Source organism: Mastomys coucha, unplaced genomic scaffold (assembly GCF_008632895.1).
Source record: "Mastomys coucha isolate ucsf_1 unplaced genomic scaffold, UCSF_Mcou_1 pScaffold22, whole genome shotgun sequence".
NCBI lineage: Eukaryota > Metazoa > Chordata > Mammalia > Rodentia > Muridae > Mastomys > Mastomys coucha.
The window spans coordinates 137,174,569-137,180,241 of NW_022196905.1; positions in this window are offsets into that span (position 1 = coordinate 137,174,569).

The window sequence follows — 5,673 nt, forward strand, 5'->3', positions numbered from 1 at the left end:
GGCTGGCCTCGAACTCAGAAATCTGCCTGCCTCTGCCTCCCAAGTGCTGGGATTAAAGACATGCATCACCACTCCCTGGCTCACAATTCTAATTTCTTAATTCCAGACTTGATAAAATGCCTTCCCCGTATGGTTAGAGAAATTAAGTGATTAAGAGCACTTGCTGTTCCTCAGGGAACACAGGTTCAGTTCCCAGTACCCACTTGGCAGCTCACTCTTACCTGTAACTCCAGTGCAGATGGGGCTCTGTGCCCTCCTTTCACCTTTCACCTCGGCAGGCATGTGGTGCAGAGACACACACTAAGGCTTACACATATACACATAATTAGATAAATAATAAATATTGTTAGATGCTATTCTGTAGTGAGATCTGGAATTGGGGTGTCTTTAAAAACAAACAGAAATATTATAAGAATATGCTTTTGTTTTAATCCCAGGTGTGGGATACGGGGCTGCCTCAGACTGACCACAGCAGCTGACTAGGATTTGCCTTGTGCTCTAGCAGGAGTGTGGTTTTGCCAGCTCCAGATAGTTTCTGTGATTGTGGGTGATGTTTGGAATTCGGGGAACTTTTCAGAGGGTCTATAAATGTTAGGGCCCCAGTAGGCAGGGCTGGTGATTGGTTGTCGTGGACCTGCTCATAGTTTGTTTTTGGTTTTGGTTTTTGGGTTTTTTTGAGACAGGGTTTCTCTGTGCATCCCTGGCTGTCCTGAAACTTACTCTGTAGACCAGGCTGGCCTCGAACTCAGAAATCTGCCTGCCTCTGCCTCCCGAGTGCTGGGATTAAAGGTGTGCGCCACCACCGCCCGGCCGCAGTTTGTTAATAGTCACGCTCAAAAACTAAACAAGAAGAAAGACATTAGATTTAGATCCCCCCTCTCCCTCTCTCTTTCTCCTCTCTTTTTTTCTCTCTCTCCCCCATATCCTTCTTTCTCTTGTATCTGGTGATAGAAGGTGAAATGGGATAAAGGGTGGGAAAGATAAGAACCCACAAAGTTGCAAAGTCTAGCTATATCCTCCAGTGGCAATAGGGACCAGCCTTTCCAAGCAACTCTTGTAACCCACTGTATCTTTTTATTATGGTCATAGAATGTCCCTTTCCTCAGTGACACTCAACACTGTCCCTTGCATCTCATAACCAGGAACACAGTGTGACTCCTAAAGCAGCTCAGAAGGGGCAGCCAGGCTCCACCTCACGGTCTCAAACAGCTTCCGTCTGTAAAACTCTTGTCACCAGGGAGAGAAGTTGGACAACTGAGGCCGCCTTGCTCTGGGGAAACCCATGCAGCAAGGAAGGATCACACACAGGAGTCTGACTGACAAATCACCTGAACCAGAGGTGAGCCAGCACGGGAAGGGGGTGGGGGTTTGGGGGGAGCAGATCTTCCCAGAGCACACTGAAGCAAGCTGGAGCTTGTCACTGCCTCGGCCACACACAGTGGCTAAGTTGCCTCTGGGTGTCAGTTCTTAGTGTCCCAGCCTGAGCTGCCCTTGGTGGCAGGTACTAAATGGATGACTTAGCAAGAGGTGGGCACTGGGTACACACCTGAGATCCCAGTACCTGAGAGGTGGAGGGAGACAGGAGGATGGGACAAGGTCATCCTCAGCTCCATGAGTTCAAAGCCATCCTGGGCTGCCAAGAAGACCCAGTCAAAAAGGAAAGAAAGGCAGGGTATGGTGTCTCACGAGTTTCATTCCAGCACTCAGGGAACAGAGGCAGGCAGGTCTGTGACAGTTCAAGCCAACTTGGTCTACATAGTAAGTTTCAGGTCAGCCAAGGCTACATAGAAAGGGCCTGAATCGAAGAGAAGGAGAAGGAGAAGGAGAAAAAGGCATGCAGGATGGAAGAAGGCAGGAGAAACAAAGATGTCTCAGGCAGGGCTAGGAATTCCTGTTCTCTTTCAGAGGGAATGGAGTTTGGATCTAAGAACCCTGTCTCAGCTCACAAACACTGTAACTCCAGCTCCTCTCTTCAGCCACTTCACCCATGCGCGAGAAAGCACTCACACACACACACCACAAACACACACAGATCCAATATTATAAGTAATAAAATAATTTTTTCTTCTCACCGTGTAGCCCTAGCCAGACTGGAAGTCACAGAAATACCCCAGCCTCTGCTTCCCAAGTGTAAAAATAAAACCTTAAATAAAAAGAAATAAGGGCAGGTAGAAGGATAATTGGAAGGACCTCCAGCTGTTCAGGATGCAGAATGAGAGACCACATTAGTTTCTTTTCTCAAGGCTGTGACAAAAAACCCGGCGAAATTCACCTAAGTGAAAACCTGTAAAGTCCATGTGGCTAGGAGGGCAGGCTAGACCTCATGGCTGCCTACGGTTGCAGTATTGGGCAGCACTGAGCAATACAGAGAGAGTCCACATAAATCCGAGGCCAATAGGACTGTCAAACCCCACCCCTAACCCCAGTGAACTGCTACCAGCTCTGCCACACTTCCGGAAGACCAAAAGAGGTCCACCCAGGAGCCTGTTGGGGTGGAGGATATTTCAGCCGCTAATCCTCACAGGGACAGAGTCTAAATGACTTGGGGGCAACTGCTCAGTTCCTTCCACTGAGTTACTGCCCTGGGAGTCTCCAATTAGAAGCCCCTCCCACCCCTCCACCACCCCGCCCCAAGCCCCGCCCCGCCCCGCCCCTCTGCAGACAGCGGGCCCTGGAGTTCTCTGCCAGATCACCATGCAGCTTAGCAGGTCTAAAGTCTCTCTTCCGGATCCTTCTTAGCCATAGCCTTAGGGAAGGAGGGGCCGATCCTTAGCTCTTAGGTAACAAGGAGAGGCCTTGTGCGTCTGCTAAATTTCACAGACTCCATGAGACTTGTATGTTGCATACTTCCTGAGTCCCAAGGAGCCTCCCTCCTCCGTAGAATGTTTCAACTGGGAAAAAATTGCTACATTCCAGGACCCTGCCAACACAACCCTCTCCAAGACTGACTGGAGTGGGGAAATTGTACATTTCTATGGCCTTGTGGGACTGAGTCCCCCATTGCTCACATGGACAGCCCAAGTTCAGGTTGACAACAGATGTGTCTGGTAAGACAGCTTCCTGACTAGCCAAAGTTTTATCTCTTTGCGCATTCACAGCACTGAGGTCAGAGTTACTGGGCCTCTGGCCTAGCTTTCATGCCCCAGGCCCAGAGCGTTCAACCAATGAGCTAGACGGGGGCCTTGTTTTTCCAGTTTCCATGGTTTCACTGCCTAACAAACTCCTATTCATCCCTGAAAGCCTTACAATGGTGGACTGAAATTCTCTGAAATGAAGAGCTACAATAAGTCTTTCTTAAGTTATCAGGGATTTTGTCTCACCGGTTCAGAGGAAGTCACACACTGTCCCTTGTGGGGTTTGGAATGTCAGCACAAAAATTTAGAGGGGAGATAACATACCTCTACCCTTTGTTTAGTCCTTTCCCAGGAGATTTCAGTGAGTTTCCATTTAATGAGGGAAGTGATAGTCTCAAGGTAGGGTTTTTAAGAGTGAATAGAAGTTTGTTAGGCAGTTGAGATCCAGAATGTCAGAAGCTAAAGGGACAGCTCCTGCCTTGGCTCACTGTTTAGATGCCAGGCCTGGGATAGTGGTGCGTAGAACCCACCATCACCAACAGCTGTGGCTTAGGGTATCATCACAGCTCTGTATGCCCAGCCTTGGGAGAACCAGGGCCCCCCAGCCTCTGCCCATAGGAGCCCAGCTTGATTAATGCAGGCATTGGCTTCCCCTTCACAGCTGGCTGGCTTAAGCGGTATTCACTAATGGGAAGGTATTATTTGCGGATGCTTTGGGCTAGCTCTCTTCTGTTAACAGCCACATCTTCCTCAAAGTACTAAAGGGCAGCTCATTTCACCAGCAGTCGGTGGTGGCTGTGGGGACCCCTGAGAGGTCAACTCTAACAGGAGGGAGTGGCTGGGGGATCATTGTTGATAAAGGAAGGGAAGATGGGTAAGGGTAAGAAGCAAGGACTTTACCTAGGAACAAATCCAACTTGAGTCCCGGTGGACTCTCCACTCAGTCTTCTCATCTGAAAAATGGGTAAATGGATTCTATTCATGCGTGTGTGTGTGTGTGTGTGTGTGTGTGTGTGTGTGTGTGTGATCATATAGTCTCAACAGTGCCTTCTGCAGGTCTCCCAGGAAAGGAATGTGGGAGTTGCTGACCTAATAAAGGGACTTTGACTTACTCAAACTTGAGCCTGCCTGGAGCCCGGCCTCTCCTAATCCTGGGATGTGCCTTAGTTCTGAGAATATGACCCCAAATTTCTTTGACCTCTTCCTGCTATAAAGTGAGCGTCGGTGATCTTATAACTGGCGAGGTAGAGAAGGGCAGAGCCTAAGACCGTTCTCAGCTACCTGTGGAGTTAGAAGCCAGCTCAGGCTGTGTAAGACCTTGTGTGAGAAAGGAAAAAAACAAAAAACAAACAAAAAGCCAAACACTGCAGTAACATCAGGGCTACTTGGATACAATGTGTTGCTATGGCCATCGTTTGCTAACCAAGACAGTTACTACTTGAAGAACAGGAGAGTGACATACACACATCATAAATTACTAAGAGAACATCCATGGCCGGGAAGTGGTGTCCCACGCCTTTGATTCCAACACTTGGGAGACAGAAGCAGGCAGATCTCTGAGTTCGAGGTCAGCCTGGTCTACCCAGAGAAACCCTGACTCAAAATGCCCAAAATAAATAAATTACCCTGCCTCAAAATAATAATAGTAGTAATAATAGGAAGAAGAAAGGGAAAGAAAGAAAGAAAGAAAGAAAGAAAGAAAGAAAGAGAGAGAGAGAGAAAGGGGAGGGAGAAAGAAAGAAAGGAAGAAAGAAAGAAAGAAAGAAAGAAAGAAAGAAAGAAAGAAAGAAAGAAAGAAAGGAAAGAAAGAAAGGAGAGAAAGAGAAAGCAAACAAACATGTCCTGGTCTGGGAAGAATAGGATACACAGCATGCAATCCCAGCACTTGGGAGGCAGAGGCAGGCGGATCTCTGTGAGTCTGTGAGCCTGGTCTATATAGGGAGTTCTAGACCAGCCAGAGTTACAGAGTGAGATTCTGTCTCAAAAACAAAAACGAACCAACAAAAAACCCAACTAACTTATCTGGAATTTCAGACTTTCAAGGAATTTCAAGGGAAGAGGTCTCAAAATAAATAAAAATGTACAGCACTCTGGAGGGAGAAGGAGGATCAGAGTTTCAAAGTTATACTTGGCTGCACAGCTGCTTAAGACCAGCCTAAGCTACATGAGACCCTGTCTGACACACACACACACTCGGGTAAAGCCAGGCCTGGTGTTAAACATCTGTGATCCCAACCCTTCCGGGGGCAGGAAAGCTGGGAATTTAAGGTCAACACTGACTGGATAAAAGCACCTTTTACCTAGTCGGAGCTGGGAGGAGTCACTCCATCAGATGTAGCTAGTCTCAATCCTCAGAAACAGGAGGAGCCAACAAGCAGCTTCCCTCAGTGCACCCCGCCCCCATCGCAAAACACCGGCCCAGCCACCCAGCATCTCAAACAGAGCCCGGAGGCCCAGGCAGGACTGGCCTGAGGCCTGCTTTAAGACAGCTGCTGTGCCTCAGTATCCTCTACAGGCAGCACCTGGGCTAGCTGGCTCCTCCTCTGCAGACAGCACCTGGGCTAGCCTGGCTCCTCCTCTGCAGGCAGCACCTGGGCTA